The 23,700-nt window shown below is 40.7% G+C and overlaps 1 protein-coding gene and 1 long non-coding RNA gene across 4 annotated transcripts in view; one reads left to right on the forward strand and one right to left on the reverse strand.

Annotated features, from left to right (window-relative positions):
- Positions 1-23,700, reverse strand: part of LOC111260620 (uncharacterized) — a 109,066-nt gene that overhangs the window by 78,085 nt on the left and 7,281 nt on the right. The window lies entirely within an intron of this gene.
- LOC111260590 (allatostatin-A receptor) overlaps positions 1-23,700 on the forward strand; it is a 93,761-nt gene that overhangs the window by 20,827 nt on the left and 49,234 nt on the right. The window lies entirely within an intron of this gene.

A 23,700-nucleotide genomic window follows, 5' to 3' on the forward strand; every position in this document is an offset into this window, starting at 1 on the left:
GTGCACTATTCGGCCATTGATTCCTTTCCTGCCGCAAGAGGAGCTGTTAATAGCGTATCATAGTGCGACATTATTACCGACATAATAAATAATAAAAGGTCTAAGCTCACCTACTTCTACAGAATAGGCGCTAGAACCTATTTTGTTGCTTAGTCACGTCGATTGTAAATAGGAGAGCCATAAGAGGCAAATGCCAAGTAATGTATTGTATTGGAAATTATATAGGCACCTATTCATTCACATTTACGTCTACATACTATGGGAGGTAGACGAGGTGCGCAATATACGTATATGCTTTTTTATTTTATACAGCGACAGCCAGGAAATAGCTTTCTAACTGAGAAAATATCTAAGTCTCCTTAAGTTAAATAAAAGCTGGCAGGGAAAAGTGCGGCTGCCAGGATGGGGGACTACCTCCACCAAGGGGGGACAGTATTACCGTGAGAAGTCAAAGCACTCCCCATTGGCTAGAATAGAGACGTGATGGCCACACAGACGCCACTGCCATCAAGACGCAAAATCAGTATATAAAGGCGACAAAAAAGATAATACAGCAGATATATACGGAAGGTAGGCGTCTGTTTTTTGTATGCCCTAGAAAGTGAACATAAAACACTCCACTGTATGTGTAATGATACAACCTTCAGCTCAAAACTTTACCGGGGATCGCACCAATATACTTACAGCTCAACAACAAATAAACCTGTAAGACAAAACTAGCTAATGCTTAAAAACGTCGTATCTAAGTTAAGGTCAACTTTCATTAAAAAAGCGTCTCGAACAACACTAGCTACCCCAAATATGTCGCCGAACGAGTGCTATGGTACAGTTGTTAGCCTCAACATCGGGTCCACCGATACCCTCCATAGACTAATTGATTTAATCCAACCAACAGAGGCATCAGAAGCTCCCCAAGGGATGTTCCTCAAATATCTGTCGTAACATCAGCCCCTGTGTGGTTCGGAACACTCCGTATGCGAATATTTACTGATAAAATATGAAGGCTGCAGTACTGTGTACGTGTCGCGCTGGTGGTAATGCAATATCTCAAATGCTTTATAGACTAATATTAAAAAAAAGAATTTCAAAATTCAGGTGCGATTGCATTAAACCCTATGAGTTATTGTGTTTATCCATACATGCAAATTTAATGGAAAAATGCATGAAAAGTTACGTTTATTTGAGTTAGTTGAACCTGCTACGAAAACAGCAATGAGACCTGATTCGGTGGGATAGCAACGGAGCCTGGAGTACTTCATTAAAGCTTATGTCGAGTTATGCTCTGCTAATTAGGCTCTTGCTGGATTCACGCTGGTGATGACTTTCGAAACATCAGTGCAACATTAAGTCCTGCAAGCTTAGTTTTCACCTTATTTTGGGTATATCGCAGAGTCTTTGCCAAACTATCCGATTGCAGCAGTGTTCACATCCAGACCCTCAGCCAGACATCATAACGGTTATGCCTACTTTTTTTCGTAACTTTTCTTTTGGCTGTTACAAGCCATAGCACCGGCACTGGCGTTCAAGGGCACCAATGGTGCGTAGGCTGATAGAGGTTCTGACTCGTTCCTTAATTCAACTTCTGCCCTGAGATGGTGTTCGTATGCTATGATTGGTTGCTCTCTTTGTTTTTTTCTGTCAGCCTTAGAGCGGTGACGTTATGAGACTGACAGTAATTGTGAGGGTTGAATTGGTACTATTGATAAGCCCTCAACAGATGATTCAGTGGTCGTTGTCAGCACAGTAACCCCTCTTTGCGTAATTTGTTCCGCTTTCTGTTTACGCTTCTCTTTACCTCTTCCCTAAATCTTTTCCTTTTTTCTGAAGCTGTGCTTCTACGATTCCTATGCCGCTTTCTCGTGTGTTCCTTCTCCCTACATTTCATTGCAGGCTTTTCTGCTAGACCTGATATGTACCGTCCGTTTGTATTTCCGTTTGTGGCTGTTGGATGTTCTGTGTTGACCAGAATGTATCAATCTGGTTTTCTTAATTTGGGGTTGAACGTAACATCCTGTGGAGTAATCTTTGTCCTCTAGAGGTTCTGTTTCCCTGACCATATCCCCAACAAGTTTGTCGACGTGCTATATAACTCGGCTGGTGCCTGTGAATGAAGCGCTATCGTTATTTAGAATTATGCACCAATCGGCTAACTACTTTTTCACCTTTTGGCCCCTTCCAGCCATTTTAAGGCTCCTCATATCGGTTAGTGCCGCGTTAGGGGCCCCTCTTACCAGTGTCTCCCTGTCATTTTTCTCGGCTTTTTTTAGGAACATTTACAAACGCCTATATTTTCATATAATGTTAGATGTAACAGCTGAGCACTATATTTAATTTCTGCTCAGGCTTATTCCTTTCCCAATCTTTGAGCATTTGTAGCGAGATCTAATCTGTATTGGAAAAACCCATAGTCACTCTTTTTCGTTATGTCTCGATTGCCGAGTTCCAACTTGATTTCACGCAATTGTCTGTCGAAGTCTTTCTCTATGGTTTTCATAGCGACATATATCCCTAAAAATGCCTAGGTCGGGTCTGAATAATCCTGCCCATTTCACTCGCCGCCAGGAGGGGTTCGCTGGTAGCCTGACTAGGTGGGAAAATCTTCGTAACATTTGTATTTATTTCGTAGCGAGAGCAACGAACAGGTCTTTTTTGATAATTTCCATAGTAGACCGATACTGTAATGGGGGATCACTGAGAAAATTTGCTGTCTAGACGACAAAAACGATTTCTACCAACGTGGATCTCACCAAAAAGGGAATGTTCTCGATCAAAATTAGGAAAACCCGTAAACGAGCCGCCCGAAATTGGATGACCAACAACTCATTGTGTTTCCCACGAAAGAGGTTTGTTATCGACTTAGTTATTTGGTTTGTTTACCTCCATCCAATTTGAAACTGCGTTTCGCTACTGGTACAGCTCTTACGCGGACCTTAATAGTCTCTAAGAAGGGGTAGGCCGAATGCGACTAGGGGTCACTCGCAGTTGCATGCCAATGCTAAATAAGATGGGCAAAAGGCTCCGTCAAACACGTCCTTCCCCCGTGAGAGCATAGCTATTATAATTTACCGTTGCGACCAGCACCGCCGCCACAGCTCAGACGTCCGCGAGATAGGTCACGTCACTAGAGATTTTACACCTGGAAGAAGCTCGATCTTTGACTTATACTGGCCAATTATCTTTGAAAAGTAGTTATGCTTGTTATATTTAAATGGTGTTGTGCTGTTTCTTTTTGCATTGTTTATGCTTAGTTATGAGTAATTCCAATATATTGAGAAAGTGTTGGCTTGACCGTATTGATTAGCTCGCCTTAAGTCAAGCCATTTTGAAATGCTGTTTATTAAAGTAAAGTGAAGCGCTGACGATAGCCCGTAAAATTTTAAACATTTGGACATGTTGAATAACTGTTCTACGAAACGTTCCAACTCCCAAAAAAACATAATCGGCGTCACGGTTTGGAATATTCGGCTACTACAAACTGACAGCGAATCAGTCCGTGATGAACGATGATAAAGTCAAATTAGCGGTTTCGGCAGTTGTTTAGGAGAAGCTAGGTACGACCATTAAATAGCAGTAATGCATTTAATAAAAATGTACAACTGTATGCTTATTATAGATTCATATTATGCATCACTTGATGTTCTAGGTGTTCAAAGCTCAAGTCCTAGTAACAAAAAACACAAACACATTATGGACATTCCGCACAATTAGTCATCTAGGGTCGTGCGATTGTACGCTTCCAAACTGGTGGCCTCAAAACGATGTATTCTATTCGCGTTTTGCGTCTAATTTCAGTTCAGCATTAATTTTCACTGCGTATTAGGAAGTTCCACATGTGCACCTATATTCCATAAACTATTCATGATTTCCCACGTTCTCTTGGTGGGGCCATATCAGTTCTGCTTCCGCATACTTGTTGAATCTCAAAAAGCCCATGGTATCTAACAGGGGCAAAATATGCTGTTCAGCAGATTTAACTATATGCATACGTAAGTCTGAGCGGCTTATACGTCGAGGCAATTCCTGCGTCAGCTGTGAACTTGGCCCATCTGTCAGCGTTAATGCGAATAGGAACGCGGCGCAAATCATATCAAGCCTTCTGACCCTATCACTGAATTAGTTTGCAAGAGGCTACAGAAACGCGTCTGTAGTGAAGCTAGTGTATCTGCTAAGTCAAGAACGATTAATTAAGATATATCTATCTCGTTACCATGGTAAATGGAACCGTCAAGCTGAAGACCTACGTAAATAAAATGGCAACGCGTGTCAACTCAGTTCGCGACGAAGAGGATGGGGGAAGGCCTTACAACGATGACCGCCTTCAGTCTGTATTTTCGGCACAGTAGAGGCAGCCGTCATCGAAGATCTCCTTCTTGTCTTTTTCCCTGTCCACTATCGAAAAGCTTAGGGGTCTACGGACATTGCCTACGATAAAAACTTCATTTGAAATATATCTACACAACCCGAAGAACAGCGTCGGCTGTTTACTGCGAATCCATTAGAGGTCACCAGCAGTAGATACTTATCCGTAAATTTCTCGAAGATGGAGGGACTCAAAAGTAAGCATACTTGTGAGACGCTCGAGATGACATTGAGCGTTTATCAGCTCCTTCGAATTGACAGTTTCATTATTAGTTTAAGGACTGTAATTCCGTTTTCATCGAGCTGGCCCAACGAATTTGCTCTAACTAATAGTTAAGAATTTTTATCTAAGAACGTATCTTTTTTTTAAGAGAGTGAGGAAAGCGAGTGATTTATTTAAGGATGTGAAGAAATAAAAGTTGCAAATCGCATTGATTATACAGAGGCGATATTTTCATTATAATCAAGTATAGATCAATTATAATCAATAAACATGGAAGAGCTCACAGTTGTTTCGACAGTGTTACATATATGTATAAGCAAATACGAAGGTGCTAGCTATGTCAGTCGTCAGCGAACAAATCACAGATGCTGTAGCTATAAAAATTATCAGGTCGGAAAGCTACCGTAGTACCTCAATTATTCTAATACATGCTTATTTAGTTCAGTTACTGGCAATAGCATTCGCATCTAAGACACATCTATGAAATTGCAGGGACTTAACATTTGAAAAAGTCAAGCAAAGTGCTGATAGTAGTATTAACGACGACACTAATAAGGGGAGAGTAGAACGCATAAATTTCATTAGGCAAACTACTCGGGGAACGGTTATAATGTGGGGTCAAGGGTAGAGACTCTCGGAGGTCTCGGATAGTCAGGGAGTCAGTCTCTCTTCTCTATGACTATGCTTTGATGATTAATGAGTGACATGAGCTAAAAACGGTTTGTTCTATAAATCCTATTTGCTGACTGCGTGGAACGGAAAACATATAGTGGGTTAAAAGGATTTACTTACAATTGTCGAGTAATAATTCTGCTTTTCTCTTCGAACTGGATGCGTCGATCACTATTTTGTCGTAGCCCCGTACTTAAACAACAAGCAAACTATAAGAGCTTAGTTACTGCTTCAATATAAATCACTATAGGGATTACCTAAGCCTCTTTTTTGACTGACGTATCTATTGTAAATGGGTCGTTAGCCAACGTCGAATGTCTTATTCATGCTTGGTCATTTTAGTTAATTACAGTATTTCGAACATGTATCAATAACGCGATTATCGCACCGTGTACCCCTCCGGGACATAGAGTCATAGGTCTGACGGGACATAGGTCTGACGAGTATGAAAAAGGGATCCTGAAATAAAGGCAATTCCTTAGGGTAAATAAAAAACAGGAGAGTTTTACGCTAGTTTATCTCGCCATCTCACGCTGCAGCGTCGCTTCTTAAGAAACTTTTGCCTCGTACAAGGATCGGCCGTTTTGCTGCCTGATTTTCCAGCTTACGCAAATCCTGGATAGGCAGGACGAGTCTTCTCTTCGTCCCGCTCAGATGATGGGGCCCGGTAGGCTGAGAAACAGCCAGACAAAACGAATAAGAGGTGACAAGTCGGGTTCGTTTAACAGGGTGTGAGAGAACAAGACAAGTGAACTGTCCTTTTTTTTATGCACTTTAGCCGTACACTTAATTACAGTTAGAACACAGGCAATGGATGCTTTTACAGGGTACAGATAATGTTTCTGTGAATTGTTGCAATAAGGCAGTCTTTTTTTCGAGATCGTAAATTGTTACGCTCGCCATGTTCCACTGGTAGGAATTCTATATAATGTTGCAACAATGCAGCCAAGCAAACGTTCTCGAAATATCGCGATGTAATGGTTTCAGTAAAATATTATGGAGTTCGTTTTAAGTTCCAACTTGTCGAATCCGCATGCTGACTTTGTGTATTCAGCTTCGGTAAAGCGACAAACGATTGTTCCTCAATTGTTTTCTCATAGGCATTTTAGTAACGTTCGAAAAGCCCATTCCTGGCTGAGCTTTGACAGCCTTTGACATGATACTTAAGAGTTATCTGTTTTTTTGAATGTAGAATCCATACGCGAGATGGCTAACGAATTTTGCGTTAAAACATAATTCACCTCGAACGTAGGCCATTGGAATCAGATCGAGCTGGAACAGCTACCGATAAGGGGTGGTCATTGAACTCCTTAGAATCGAAACTAGCTTAGGCTACAGATATTCCAGTTACATCGATTTAGTTCCTTGATTTGCGTTACCGATAATACCCGTTAAGCGTAAAAACGTGAAAAGGAGCAGAAAGTATCGACGATGCTGCAAATTATCCTGCGAGAGCTTTTAATCCACCGTTTCTCCCTTGATCTAAAGAGATATATATCATCTTAGATCAAGGAGAGGCTATATCGGTAGCAAATTCATATAGAGGTTCTAAAAGCTATGCAGTCGCCCAAATCAACAAGAAAATGCTGTTCTGGCGGGAAAAATCGCATTGGGAGCGAACGGTCGGGACTATAATAAATATACGTAATGTTATTTTCGAGGAAACTTTTTGTTCAAGTGTAACAATCGGAAATATTTTATTTGTTCCTATAGCTGCCACTTGCAATTCATACTCAAATTTTTTCCTTATCGCAGTTCCTGTAAATCTGCGCATCGTAAGTTAAAGTATACCGTAAACAGACACGCAACTTAAAAGTGGCACTAAAACTTCGATCGAATTTGTCCCTGAAGACAAAATGCGGCAAACGTCTAGGAATTGCCCCCAGGCGAAATATATTGTAACTCTATAGAACACTAATAATATAAACAATAGGCGAATGTTGTCAAGGGGCTGTCGCTTTTCAACGTCTCGCCCAAAAAAGCGAGCCGGCCGTCGTTCGCGACATCCTTTCTGTTGAAGGTTATGTGCACGCTAATGGCGTCTCCGTACGCCTGTTGTTGTTGTTGTTGTTGTTGTTGTTGTACTAAGGCGTGGAATCGCTGCGCAGACAAGGCCGTGCACACTCGTTTTCCATAGACTTTTTATAGAAATCCCGATGTCACTTTTACATGATAGCGTTTAACTACATGTTGCACTATTAGCTAGCGTTTGTATCGTATGGAGTAGGTCATGCAATGCGCACCCGTAGCTAAGTTCCAGCCCCTGATTCACTTCTACCTGGCACTGAATGTTAAGGTATGTCAAGAGTAATTTTGATCACCGAACGCTCAGATAGTATCGGTTGAACTTTCCTTTGTCATTTGTGTCACCCCATTAATGCAGGTCAATGCGTTTTTAAATTAACTCGTTACTAGAACGAATACATAAGAATCGTGTATGTTAAGTTAGATACATACAAATCAGCCATAGTCATCTATTGTTTTTATATATTTCGCACATTAAATATCAACGGATCTACATAGCATTCAATTTTGGGATCTGCGCCTCGCGTTTGTATACGTCACAGGAGATGGATAACTTGTCGATAATGAAGATGCTCTGTAGTTTTATTCAGTAGCTTTCTTTGTTCTTCATTTTGTTCCTTCATCGTCGTCAAAAAAGCCAGCTTAGGCACTCAGGACTGATTTACCTCGGTAGATAATCTGGCTTAAATAGCTGAACATGAACACGATCACACGCTCATAAAATACAATAGTAAATAATATTAATGTATAATCTCTTTTACTGCCGCACAAGTTTTTCTTTGTGTAGACCAATTTCGCCAGGTTTTGATCGACCTAATATTGTTAAACATGTAGAAAAATTAATTTTTTTTTATTTACTGCTAAATGCGTCATTTGCGCGGGACCGATTTATATTCTGAAAGTTTGCGTGTGCGTCCTAAACGGGAGTTTGAACCTATACGATTGCGTGGTTCATATTGCGGATAGGTTATGAGTTCTTTAACTAAAGATCATTTCTAGCTAATTAGGTTATCTCCTGACGCCGAACAAGGGTTCTACAACTGGTATTATTCTATCCTGCAAATAAATGTAAATTTCCTGCAAGATTATTTTCAACCTTTTTTCAAAATGACTTCCTAAAGGATGTCTGGCTTGTCTGTTGATGCAAGCCGCAAAATTCTTCATTGCATACAACTTACGTGTCTATCTCTGTAATGCTACTTGCTTAAGCTTCAAAAACAATAAATAAAATCTATCTCTTTTGTCCAACTTTCATTTTAAACCCATAGTAGCATCGCAGTCCCACCATGCACATAGTTCAAGGTTGCTACTCCTTAGATGGGTAAATAAAACGGCTACGGCTGCTAGATCTCATAAGATTTGATTCATTGTATACGTTTCGATAAATTCATGAATAGAAGTCCGCTGTTATCGTAGTGATTGCGGGATTTACGACTGGGCGCTAGAATTTTATGTTTTTTTTTTTGCCTCAGATGACGTGATAATAGAACATAAGTAGAGATGATGAAAAAGTCGCTATTCCGTGTCAACCGTGAGCGTTTTTCAAGTGTCGTCCAGATTAATAACGTAGCTATGAACCCTGAAGTACTCTGAGATCAAAGACTCACTTGTTGTAAAGGACGTTTTTTAATCTTGACAGGGGATCAACATCACATCAATCCAGAATTTGCAGGCGTGATCTCATTGAACACGTCTTTTAAGTAGAATTGTATAATTCGCCTGACTAACAGCAGATGAAAAATGGGAATAATATACAAGAGCACTTATTGCAGATTTATGTTCTGTAGTTTACTACGTTAAGTAACTGTGTTCACATTAGTCTCAATTTGGTGAACCCACGCTGGCATAGGCCAGGTAGTTAGTCACTGCTAAAAAATTCTAACTAACATCAATGGATTTTTTTCTCTGTGAAAAGTTAAGAGATAGTGTTCTGCTTTTCTGGGGTAACCACGAGATGCCGTCCTGGTCCCAGACAGACTTCGCAAATTAACGAGACCGCGCACCATTGACTTTAAAACAGAGTTAAAAGTAATGCAAATGAATCTTGCCAAGACATCAGCTATTTTTTGGAATACTATGATCAAAGCTTCATCGCATATGATCCTGCATATTTTTTTTTACTATATCTCTATTCAGTTCATCCAAGACGACATGGGAACGAAGCTGGTGTCATTTAGTTTTGTCCAAGGTACCGCCCTTGCACCATATCCAGGCTGAGTTCGCACGCTTTTCAAAATCGCTTCGCAGAGCTGTTGTGGTACTGTGGTTCTGTGTAACAATATTAGTTTACGTTAAACAAATAGGAGTAACTATGTCCCTCACAGACGTAGGCTTCTTTGTCTAGCGAACGAAGCTTTTTCGAAGGATAGCCTAATAAAGGCCCTAGCTGAAACTCGCATTAGCCCTTTAAGTCTGCTAATGTGAACATAAAATCTGCTTTCTCAATTAATACGAATAAGTGTGGGGGTGGGGGTGGGGGTGGGGGGCATAATAGTGAAGTTAAGCAGGGCACAAGAGAAGTTAGCGTCCAGAAGATTGCCACTGACAAAGTAGAGCAACTAGCTATTCGAAATGACACAGCCCCTGTCTAGTACAGTGGGCTCCATAGAAAAACTACTCATCTGCAATGTTCCTAATAATTTCCGCACCAAAATGTTTTTGTTTCAACCGCATATTCTATCACTTTGCTATCGTCGATAGCGCAAAACATCCAACTGGACATCAACTAATTTTGTAAATGCTACGAGTACATGAGCACGGGATTAAATTTTGATTTTGAGATCTGAAGTCGCTTTCGCACTTTAAAACAAATATCTATTTTTGTACTATTAGTGAGTAATGAACGAAGCGATGGCTCCTAACGCTGTATCATGCGTTTCTCCTATCTGGTAGCAGCAACTGCACCTCTATCTACACAAGGAGGCCGACAAATAAGATTGGATCAAGTCTACTCGATATTGAAAAATTCTTTTCGAATTTATCGCTGCTGGATACTTGCAACAACGTACCATTAGTCCCCTGTTACGCCTTACTTTGAACTGTACATAGATTCATCAATTCGCATCCTACAGACTACCCGAATGGATTGTCTGGTCTCCCGTGCGCACGTCACGGGTTAACATTAGACGGAGGATGATTCCGTATCAAAGGAGACTGAAAACTAAATCGTCAGTTCCCTAAAATTACCTCTGAATAAAATAAACATTCTCGTTGAAATAATGGGCGAAAAAAAAAGGAAGTACGCAACATGGGTCCTCCGTCCTTCTAGTTCTGCTCACTCGGCCCTGACGCATCGTTTCAGTTTGAACATGAGATTTTCCCTACTTTTTCTCTTACGAAAACTTCAACAGAAACTTAACGGGGCTATTTGAGGCAACATACAGATATAACAGAGACTAATTGCGGGAATGAAGAAAAGAGAAGGAAACAGTCATAGCTTCCAGCAGAAATAACTGGAACATCATTAACAGCAACACGTTTTCCCGTGGAATAGCGATTTTGAGGCAAATGCTTTAATTAAAGTGGTAGTAAATAAGAGGAAGGCACTACCAAGTATGTAGCAGTGGTAGTAAATGTAATCGAAAAAATGGGAAGTGATTGCTAATGATGGGTGCACTAATGCTGCTTCTGCTAATAAACTATAAGCATGAGCTTGAATTTCGTGAATAGGAACCGTTCTTAAAAGGTAGGATCATAAGTAGCTAGGAGTCTACAAGGAATTTTAGTTGATGATTGTATACCGATGTCAACTGATGGCGGAAACAATGCCGGCGCAATTGAGTAAATGTAGATAGCACATATGGACGTCCGTATAGTATCTGCCTATATATTTTTCAACTTTGCAATTGGACAAGAGAAAACGATATTCTACAGGACATATTTTCATCTGGTTAAAGAGCTGAAAAAATCAGAACGAGATACTAATTGGACATAGAAAGCACCGTTCATTATAGTCCTGTGTATTTTATATATTACAAAGTGTGGTCGGGGAATACGAGAAGTCATTCACGAAGCATGTGCTCTACTTTCAGGGGACTATCGAAACCAAACGATAGCGTAGCCGCTGTCACCGAGCCTGTGGTTTTCAAGGCCTTTTGTAAAGTTCATTATAAACGGCAGTGTAATGTTTAATATTCTACCGGACCCTATATACCGTTAGACGGTATGTTTGGTAGCCATGTTGTCGATATCCTACCACAACCGTATCTACCCCCGCCTTCCATTTGTCGCTTCTTTTGGTCTATTCCTGATTGAACTGCATTTTATGCATTCCGTACATAGTGGCGATCCGTGTTAAGCAATACCTTTTTATTTCGAATACATACGAGCCCTATGGAGATATTTGCACGTGTATGAATTCCTTCTTGACGTTCTGGGCACACCTGGAAACACGGTTCTGTGCCCGACCAGGTTTTTCGGTGTGTTTTTCGCAAAGGTCCTACTATTGCTTAATTTGATTAATGTTACTTGCAACAAGCAGCAGATATAGAGTTAGCTGGTACACACATAACTGTAGTGGGAGTTACTCAATTAACATTATGTTCTGGAAAAGCATTGCTCTAATTCTAAAAGAGCTTCTCTCTTTACTTTCAAGTTGTCTTCATTTTCTCTGCATCCTATGCATGCTAACCTTTCCTCATTGTATAGTGCCGCCGCTTTAGTCTGATCAACTTTGATCCTCCTCGGCCCGATAACTTTTACCTAATCGCAGTGACTCGCGCTTAGTATATCATTTCCGCAAAAGCCGTGTTGAGTCTAAAGATACTGATGTGCTTGAAAAAAAGAGCGCGATCGAGGATGCAGCACATTACTCGCATAACAAGTCCAAGCAACAGGTCCTTAGACTCCTCTTTGAGGGGTTTGAGGATTTTCTATGCGTTTGGTCTAGTACCTTATGCCGATGGAGGGGGGGGGGGGGACTACTGCAGGCACAGACATCGGTGTGCTACCTGCGGACCACTTTCCTGGTTTGGATTTTTGCGCAGTTTCCTGGAAACTATGGGTGGCAAAGTGTGTAGATGCGAACACTTTGGATTATGAAGCATTTGGGAATTAAGGTGCAACCCTCGACAGGGCAATACAGCCGTGCTGTTGCTGATCGTCCGTTGTAGTTCGTACTTTTTCGTACCGCAAAGCGGAAACGTTTCCGTGAAGCTTCGTGAATTTGCAGGAACGCTCTATGCCTACACGCATATTTTATGATAACAACTCTGCCTTTGACGAGCTTGATGCCAGGACAGTGAAGACCAAAAACAAGGGGAATCAACAGCTCAAACTGGGTCTCCTTATGGGCCGACGGTCGATTCCATGCTGGACATCTCACTCGGAACAGATTACACATCTGTGCATCGCTCTATATACATATAGATGAAAGTCGGACTATAGCATACTTTAGGCCGTGAAAATGATTCGTTAATGTGAACGCATTAGATGAAAAGACTTCTCAGCGGTGGTAATATTGACTAATGGTTGTAAAACTTATGATATAATTAACTGGCTTGACTTCACGTGGTCCATAGATTGATAACCTCGCAAATCTGCCACTAAATGAGTCAAAATCCAACATACCATATTGAAACAAGTAGAATCGATCGAGCCTATAACACGTCACAGGATGCTACATACTGACCGCGTAGATGAATATTTTACACAATGCGTGGCAGTAGTCAAAGAGAGATAAACACTTGCCTGACGTACTTGAGGACATAGCCTCTCAAAGAGATTAAAAGCGAGTCATTTATTACCAGTAGCCTTGTGCATTCAGCCTTGGCCTTGAATCTGAGTCAGGCTTCTGTTTTTAAAGAAAAACGAAGTTGTTCCAAATACGATAAGCTAATCGTATATTGTTTGTATTTTTAAGTCGTATGGATATAAACATTTTATCTATATCCTCAAGACGTAATTTCGGTAGTATTAATCCCACTCCAAATGTGCTGAGCCGGCATCAATGCGGTTCTTATTAAAAGGTTTCCCTAAGGTGATTAAATAAAACAACAGTTAAATAATATTCTTTCAGTTCTCTCTTGTTCTCCTCATATAAACAGTATCCAACACATTTTTTTTCTTCAATCAGAATGCAATCATAGTACCTCTACAGGAATGGTATAACGTGGCTTTACACAGAGAACTACAGGAAGACAGATAATTGAGCATTCACAATTCGCAATAGAAGCTATCGATGTTTAAGATGCACTAAGCGTCATCATTTATTGGTCGATTGTTATCAGGACGTGTGTGATAACAGTATAAAATCCGCTCACATTCTACCAATAACACCCCTGTAGTCATGTTCTTACTTGGCCGTCACTTTCTCACACACAGTCCTCAGTACATACATATTACCCTGTTACTTCTCTTAACGGAATCTAAAGCAAGGTCGAGTCGCGTCGTGTTAAGTTTCTAAGCTGGAATAGCTTTGCTATCAACTCGCAATATCCCTATTGTCTACTAAATTCACAGGGCTCCCATTACACTGTGTCACTGCAGCTTTTGCATTGTTCAAGTCAGCCCGTTAGTTTGCAGTATTACCTCTTTTTTATTAAAAAATTCGATCAGACTGCCGTTAATTTGTTTCCATCGTTCAATTCGCTTAATTCAGGAATTTCATACCGAAATGTAACAATTGCGGTACAGCCTCGCGCATGGCAAATTCAATAACTTGCTCGTTCTTCGGGATAGATGAAAAAAGCGTCACTTTGCTTTCAAGATCGCATGCACAGCTCTCGGAGGGTTCGAAAGGTCATTGCGGCAAAACCATCGGGGGCAATCACGACTGGAAAACTGCGGTACCAATATCGAATAGATGAGGATGTCTGGCTACACTGGCAGAAAGTATCGAAACACGTCCCTACTTGCCACCGCGGAAGGAAACTAGCAATACTGCTTTCAGTTATTACTATCCAGCTGAATTGCAAACGGAGCAAAACCACCTGTGTCTTAATTGATGCCACAGCTGATAGACGCCAGACGGCGTTCTACGTCATCAATAAAAGAAACGTTAGACTAGCAACATGGAGAAGCAAGCGGAAACCACCTACTTTTTAGTGAATCGCATGTTAATTTAACGGTTTGTTGCTCTACATTCACTGGTAAGGTAATGTGGTAGCGAGATCATCGCTAAATTGTGTACCAAAGAGAAATTTATGAGCAGATAGCGTCGAAAAGCTGTCACGACCGTGCTAAAAAGAGTGGCGTCTTGTGAGCGCTTTCGATACCCAGAGCATTCTGACAAGAAGTCGTGTAGAAGCTTCTGTATATTGTGTTCACCCAAAAGGCAACAACCTGTTTGGTCACAATACTGATGGTATTAAGAGATCTGCCTAGTTTTGCAGGAATGTACCAGAAGACGCCAAAAATCAAGATACTGAAGACGCGGAAGATCTGGGTGCTCTAGTGGCAGAACGCAATAGACTTGAAGGAGAACCGACATATTACATGACTCAGTTCATATAAGACCTAGGAAGTTTCACAATTACTTACGCGATATAGCAAGGCATCTTTATTGATATGGGTAGTTGTCGATGCTAAGCAGATTTTATACGGTCGCCTTGCGTTAAAACGTTGCCGGAGCTGGACAGTTCAGGGGATGCTCTCACAAGCAATGAGCGCGAATCTCCACCTGCTTTGTCCGATGCATCTGCAAAATGGCTGAACGATGGTACCGAGAAAAACAACTATCCAGATATTTGCTGGTAGAGGAAATCATTAAGGGGGAGAGAAGAGGCAGAGCAACTGACCACCCAAACGGGATATGCAGATACTCCGCAGAATCTGATAGGTGTTTAAGCAAAAAGAAAGGCTACAAAAAAAGCACGAAATCATCTGAGGAATCTAAGGATACAGAAAGACCCCTAAAACGATGAACTGAAATGTAACTGATGAATGCACAAATCCAGTATTGAGTTCTATAAAGTTTCACGTTGGAACAATATCAGAATGAATTGCCTGGCCAAGGTTTAAGGTTGCGAGATCTAAGGTTTAGGGAATAGGGCTCTTACAGTACCCGACAATTGGCTTTCGAGTAAAAAAAATTACCAATACGTTCTAGTGGTAGCAGATGTCATATTCCAATGGTAATTCTGCAAGTTCCGCTGTTAACAATAAGTTATTTTGCAACCTTCATCCGAATCTAAGCGTAGCTTCTAAATTTCCATGAAAATATAAGCAAATGAGCAATGCAAAGGCATCGATATCGAAAACAACCATCTATTCGAATTAATTAATTACGATCGTTGTGATAGCACACATGAGTGTGGGGTGAGATACGGACACAATGGATCTCGTAGGTTAACCAAGAGTGCCTGGCCGTAACTTCAGAAGCGGAGGTCGTTATAGAGCTGAATGTACAGAAGGTATTAGCTTACACCTTCATTTATCGAAGAGTGTTACTCGGATGATGCCGATAACCGGTTGAGAAAACAAATTCCGTAACTTCTGGCGGTAGTGCCACATGAAACCATTCGGGCCAAAACGAAAAGTCGACTTTCGATAAATAAATACCCTTTTCAATATGACAACTACAGACGGCGAGCGACGACTTGATAATTGGTACTTGGTTATCGCCGCTGAGAGCATCTACAGTCCGCAGGAACGACAAATTCCACCGTCAGAACGATCTCTTTTCTTTGAAATCACAATACTTGCGTGCTTATTTATTTATTTTTTTTTTTAATGTTTTTTTCCGCAAAAAAACTCACCCGAGTGAGTTGCAATTTATAACTCGGATATCTGCTTCGATTAACTTATCAGATATATAAGAGCCAGGAGATGCATTAATAAAACACATTGGGTAAAAGTACATCCCGGCCCTGCCCGGCTAAATTTACCAATATCCGCAACCGACCGCCTTGTCACCATGCCTTCAATATAACTTGTGCAAATAACATTGCTCTTCTAAACTAAAAGAGTGACGATATTTCTTTCGCACTTTTAAAAACAAATAAAACAATAGGACTATTGGTATACGAGTATCTCGCTTATGTCACACTTCTTATGTGTCCTCACAAAGCCAGACTAGACTCAAGCGTAACGGGGTCTTCTTTCCTTGCCGCTTAGCCCAAGCACGTTCCCTTGGCTCTAGTTTCGCTGAGCATTACACAAGGATAGTGAGAATCTCTAGCAGGAAGAACCCATTCCTGCGCGTCACTTATTAAATGACGATGCATTTGGCTACCTTAAGAGAGTCATGGTTACTCTTGCCGTTTAGCCGTGTTTCAAAATTTACTTGCGACATTCAAAGTACTGAGCAGAAATCACATTAGATCATACAAAATCTTTTCGACATGATTGGACAACTACGCCTTGGGACGATGCGTTCCAATAGAAAACAGAAGCCTGTTGAAGAGTACGAGTTCAGTGCATATTCAAGCCAGACGATGATCTTGTCAGCCATCTCAAGGCCTGGCAACTGCATGACGAACACTCAAAACCTATCAATGATCTTGTCAGCTAGTTCAAGGTTTCACACCACTGACGGACACCATCACAAGCTTTCCATTTTAGAAATATCATTCGTTTCATACGACGTTAATGTATCGCATCTTAATCATCAAACATTAGCTCTCGAATGCTTAGCTTGCAAACGTGGAGAATCAACCTGTTCACGCTTGATAATCTCGCCGATAGTTCAGTTATACACCAGCGTACTCAACAGCCGCCAGCAACCTCTGCGAAAGCCGTACAGTCACATAGCCACGTCCAGGGTGGCTCACGCCGCCGTTACACCGGCACATGTCTTCTACGAATGCCTTGAAAACTAATATATTGCGTTCCAAAAGGAACCGTACATCCTAGGTAAATACGTTCAGGTCCTAGTCATTTTTTAAATTCCATCCATATGATTTGCCGCAAAGGGATCACTTCTTATAGGAATATATCGAATGCAGCCTATTAAATCATCCTCCGTCTCTCTGCTGCTCGCAACAAATTCGAAAAACCATCAGCCCGTGCTTGGCAGCACCTCGTGAATAAGGTTAAGCAGGCGCTTACTAGACAAGCCATTGATGGCTGTCATTACCTCGAAAGCTCTGTCTATTGATTAGGTTTCAAGTAGTTTATGAAACTATAAACCCAGTGAGAACGCGACTCGTTCAACCCTCGACGTTCGACGTTCGTCATAAAACGTTCGACCATAGACCACAGCCTTATAGCTTTATCGACCACTTCGTCAATTCTCGTACTAACTAGTTTCTTCAAGAATTCACGCCTTTTGCCCTTTCATTAATTGTAGTAATGGCACAAATGCGGTTTACTCCAGTGACACCTCTTAAGGGAAACACTTAAGACTTAATATATTACCTGTACTGTTTTGCATTGTAAGAGTAGAATATATAAGAAAATATATATGTGTACACGATTCTATCTAAATTGATTACTTGATCGTTTCAGGAATGACAAAAGGCCGCCTAGGTAGCTAGTATCTTATCAGAATCCAACTTGGCTAGATGCTCAATAATGCAAGTTTGGATGCCGAAATATAATAATAATGCCATAATGAAAATAACCAAGTATTCAATCAAAACCCATAGAAACCAAATAGGCAGACCGATTAATTAACCGATTCCTTCTAAGAAAATTTGGAAAAAGGCACGAGTATTCGTTCGAAATTTTAAACAAAGTAATATACGTGTAAACTAATAGTAATACGCGGCCCTATTTGTTTCAGATCGGATGAATAGCGTTTAGCTGGCAAAAGGCGCACCTAAAAAGGTTAAAAAAGTGTCTTTCTTGTACCCTACAAAAATAAGCTTGGGTTTTTTTTGTAGATTTATGCTTTAAATAAACTACTAAAACCTGCTGCGCATATGAACATTAAAAAGAAATAGTCCAATATAGTGATCTGGTTAATTCTTCACTATAAAAGAGAACTATGCCTATTTTTGCCTGTGAAAAGCTTCGCTTCGGGGTGAGGTTAGGGCAAGTTGGCCGCATTCTACGTAAGATGCCTTTATGGTTAGTAAACGTCCCAATGAAGGGCGTAGAGCAAGACGTTCTCTTTTCAACGTCTATCTTGGCAGTTCACAAGTCGTAATTTTTTTTAGTTTTGTTAGTTTAAATTATTATTTCTAGGAACAAGTACAACATTTTAGCTGACAGATACCATAAATAAATACACACGAACTAGGGAATCGTATTTCTGCCGATATGCTCTGCACGTAAGTATAAGCTCCGCCGCGATTTTTCCACCAGATTCACCAGATTCCGATGCCGCATGGTTGTATTATAACCAGTTTTGCAAACTTTGTTATACTACGACGATCCTTGCACATGTCCGCCTTCCATAAATCGTCCATTATCGGACCAAGCATGCATTTTTTTCAAGAAATCAGACGATTTGGACTACTTTTTACCTACCTTGGCATCTTCGACAGCTTTAAGAGTTTCGAAAAATTGGCACATCGTAAAACACGAAAGCCAATCTATCTCGACTTGAAGTATTTATTTATTCGCAGCACTCGTTTGAAGTAGTTGGCGGTAAATAGGTTAAGTTGCATCAACTGCTGTTCCTACAAGTTGTTGTTGTTGGTGATTCTTAAGCTCGAAGAAAAGATTCTTCGACTAGTAGATCTTTGTTGAAGCTACCAAAGCCTTATAATCGCGCTCGGCAGACGAATCTGTCTAACCAGAAAGGTAATTTATCTCTTGGGCAGAGAATGTCAGCAGCCTCCTGGCCATCTCTTCGAAGCTTTATTGCTATTGTTTCTGATGTATTATTTACTAGTCGCAGTTTCTGCAGTGTGATATGCTCCATTCTTTTCTGACGATTTTCTCTCGAAGTACTAAACAAAAACGATTATAGACCTGCAGCAAAGGGTTTCATAGAAGGCGCTCGATTTGATAACAGGCCTGACGTACAGAAAAGTTGCAGAAGCAGATCTTGTTATCAACAATCACCTAAAAGATCCGGTGGTGTTAACGCTCTGCTGAATGATGTTGCTTAATGCGCACATGCAATACAATACATCTACGCTACATTTTTTGCCGTTCGTTCAACGTTTCGACACGAAGCCCCAAATCATAGTACTAAATATTATTCCAAAAACTTACTAAGGGCACTTCTACAAGTCAACTTCGTAACAACCAATAATTACCTTCTCCTGTGCCTTCTGTGCAGCGCTTGCAATCCCCTTTAAGTTTAATAATTACTTCAACTTATGCAGGGAAATAAAAAGGACTATAGGCATAATGCGTTTGTTTGCAAAAATGCTACATGAAGGAAGAGCGTCAACGAGCTAGCCCGATAAAAGTACGAACCTATAAGAGGACCATTATATATCGGTTTACGACTGTGACCGAAAATACTGACCCCAGCGCTATTTGCTTGTTGTCCATCAAGCCACATAAGTAGCAGGGGGAAGATGTGTTTAAGCAATTCTGCGCGAGCGATTGATATGACAGCAATCTTTTTTAGTTGCTTATATTTATATAGGAAGCTATCTTGTTTTACTAGAGTAAATGTTATTACATTTTGAAGTGAATCAATGTTACAATGTCCTTTGGGAGCAGCGCCTGAACGGCGTCGTTACTATATGATTCAGCAACGATTATAGCAGAACAATTAAAACAATTTACCCCAAGGGTCTTACGATACGTTCCTTTCAGTACTTGGAGGAGAAGCATATGGAACAATGATGAACTTATTGGTTTGCATGAAGGCATGGCGTTTTCCTTCTCTGAATCTTTCGTCCGTCTATTACGTTGTTTTTTTCACCGTTAAAGAGAGTTTAACCCAGAGTGGGAAGTACATAAAAGCGTCGTCCTGTAAATTGTCAATAATCTAACAACGAAGCGTATTCGTGCGTGATCGCGTGCAGGCAAAGCTCCATAATCCAGCTTGCAAATCGTTCTCCACCAATAATAATAGTTGTTAGTAAAGCTTGGCCTATGACGGCGCTAAGAGCCTGTCTTTTGTCCGCAATCAATACTCGTTCATGCAACAGTAAGTGCAGCGTGTCAGAAATGCTAGATTTGCTATTGGATTGAACTTATGACAAAAGTTTCCGTAGGAAGAAATAACACATTTTTAGTTACAGTTGAAAAATCTTCCCGGTCGATTATCATGGTGTGCTTAAGCCTAATTGGAGCCTATGTCTTCCTAGTGCATAATCATGTGGTAGAGAGAAAAGAAGCTTAGCGGGCCCTACGTGAGTGCAGTAGCGCATTGGCGCCGTAACATGCGGTTAGAATGTTTCATCAATAGTACGGGAACATTCTGCCACAATATTGGTAAAATCATAACAAGCATCGATAGATAAACCTGATCAATTGTCAAGACGGTGATCATACAAGGAACAATTAAATCAGTGAGACGACGTATCTGGTAATCGCACGATACATCAACACAATGAATTGAAACGGAAAGCTTCTGTGAAGTGCTCTTGAATGCGCAACGATAGACTCAGGCGCGTTGAATTCGACAGACAGGTATCGTGAAAAAACGCAATTTTTGTGTTTTATTAATAACCTGTGAAGTAGCTATAAAAGGCCTTTTGTCGTATTTCGCTGTGGAAAAACCTTCTTCTGTTTTTCTACAACTGCGTACGCAATTGCAATGCTGTGAATGTCAATTTTGACCAAGAGAAAAGTGTATAGCTGTAGTGAAATTTTTTTTGAAAATAATCATTTTGATACTGCTATAGGAAAGAAAAAAAGCTTCTACCTAGTACCAATGACTGTGGGTAAACGAATCAGCCTATTTTGTAGACTATGGCTTACTGCGTGTTGTCCTTTCCAGCGTATGTCCCAGATGGGTCTGGCTAAGTACCCGAATTTTTTAGAACTTTTTACTTCGTACTACTTTTTTAGTACTCGTTACTTCGTACGCAAAGACAATCCGAGCCCTGATTGGACATGTCCTATGTATAGCTATTTGTAAACTGCTTGAATCTCTCCATAATCCTAAAATGATCTGCGTGGGCAGCTGACTGACGGACAACTACACATGTTAGCCGACATGAGTACCTACTCGAAACTTGAAGAAAAAAATGTTGTTCTAGGTATATTTAGGAGCGATTCTCTCTCATTAAAATAGACGTATAGCATAATTTCTATGTGTACTCAACTAATGAAACATTCATCCCTTAAAGAGTTCAGGGGTATTTCACCGATACTCCCGAGGAACAAAACTCAGCTAGGGACCACCAGACGGCTAATATAATAATAATAGACTACATTATCTGACGGCTCTACCTAGACGGCAATCTACCTCAAGGGGAAAATAGCATAGGTCGATTTGCCCAAATGGAATTAGCGCGCAGTATGCTCATCATGCAAAACAAGAAACAGAATTTTTCCTTTATTTAGGGAATCGTCCCCTATACGATTACCACAACAAGGTGCTTTATTTTCACATACAGCCATTGTTACCGACCTCCGCGTAATCTCCTGCAGGCTACGTACTTGCAAGCTATTGGCTATGTAGATCACTATGGAGACTATGCGTGTTGTACTTCAATCTTTCGAATTTTGCTCGAAGATATCAAACATATGTTAGGGGGCATAGATGACAGATGAGGGTAGTTTCCTATCCCAACGAGTGACGATATATTCGGGAGCGCAGGTCTTCTGTCTTTGCTATTATTGATCAGCTGTAGTAGAGAGTCGTTATAACTGCAGAAGAGTACTTCCATCGGCCTCGAATACACGTTGGGGTAAACATGCATTAATGAATGCTGTTGCTGGGCCAATAACAGACGATCAATGAACAGCGGATGACACATCATACCATTAAGAATGCATGTCATTCACACGTCCTGGCTATTATACAAGGAATACGCGTGTTAATAGACCGACTTAACTTTGTCTTAATATGGACACATGGTCTAACAAGGAGCAAGCGTCTTCGAGTGGCTGGTACGTACACCTATGCGCTATGAGTTATTGTCATTGTAAGTAGTAACAGTCAAGCCGTGTTACACGTTCAGACCTTACAACAATAGCCAATCATCAGTATTAGTGAATACGCCGCACTAGTGCTCTGTAACGTATAAGTCGTTATCCGGACACGGATTTTGCTTTTGTCGACGCACCTGCTGGGTTTCATCATCTTTCCACTTGTTGAAACGCCAGACTTAGTGGAATCAGAGAAAGCGACTCCGCGAAAATAGTTCGCATACAGATATTTGTGTGAAACAGGCGTTCCCATGCTATCTGTCAGGGCTGAAGCTCAACACTGAACAAATCGACTATCGGAAAAATTCTACGCTTAACGATAACTATTTTAAGCATTGGTCAATTTGGTTGGAGTAGATCCAAAAAAAAAAGTGTTTATGTTGGTTCAGTGTTGATGACGATATACGAATAAATAATGTTTGACTGCGGGAACTATGCCAGATGTTGGCTATTGAACGCTTTTCTGCAATCGGTATCGTAGTCAGTACCGGTAATATCATAGGAGCATCCTCCGATGAAGAACGAAGACTCCTCGCATTGTTGGTCATCCTGCTTTTTCGATAGCATTCTTCCTCGAATCCTATATTAACTCTAGTTGGAGTTTAAGGACCATTTAAATAAATTGATAGTCAGTAAAATAAGTATATAGTCTACTTATACCAATTTCTACGTACGAGAAACGTACAAAATTATCCTATAGGTCTTTGTAAACAAGGTAAGCAACTAGATAGCATCTGTATCGACACGTTCAGAGATCAGGGTACATGTACTCTAGCTGAGCCTATAACATCCAGTACACACATTTATAGCTAGCCATAAACACCGTAAGGTAACCATTGCCATGCTAAAACATTTGGCCTGTGAGTAACCCCTTCGCTTAAAGACACCGTGTGGACCGGTCTGCAAAGTAACGCCACACAGTTTGCATACATAGAGCAACAGGTTAGTTATACTGGTTGGTAATACCTAGTTACGCCAGCAATGTGATTTTTTTCATTATATAGGTCGTACGTCACACAAACTTAGCTTCAGTTTGCAGGAAGTTAAACATGCGGCAGTTGAGAGGCGCATGTCAGTGCATCGTCACCCTTATTATTCATTACGTATATTCAAAATATGTACAATACTACATAGACTACTGAGCACGTCGAACTAGAAGAGTATCAGGGTGGATCAAAGTCTGAAACTAAAGAGAAGCTTTGCATGGACTTCTTTAAAGGTTTGACATTCCGTGTAAGCTATTTCCAGCATTTCTGTTATTTTGGACGTCCCTGGTCTTTCGGCCAGCCTGTTGTTGAGAACTCATCTCTAATATCTCGGTGATCATGATAATACTGCCAAATGTGACTGTGAACATTATCGGGGGAGTGGTGGGGTCCTAACTAAGAAATAGTTCACGTCTGCTCTATTCTTACAGCGGCCATACCGCTAAACCCCATACGGGGTAAAGTTTGCGAAGGAGAAAAGAAAAACAATATTTGTTGTACACAAAATAGCATTTTTTTTGTGGCAATGCAGGGCAACGCTGCGGC

Source organism: Varroa jacobsoni, unplaced genomic scaffold, assembly GCF_002532875.2.
Source record: "Varroa jacobsoni isolate VJ856 unplaced genomic scaffold, vjacob_1.0 scaffold_44, whole genome shotgun sequence".
In the NCBI taxonomy this organism is placed as follows: domain Eukaryota; kingdom Metazoa; phylum Arthropoda; class Arachnida; order Mesostigmata; family Varroidae; genus Varroa; species Varroa jacobsoni.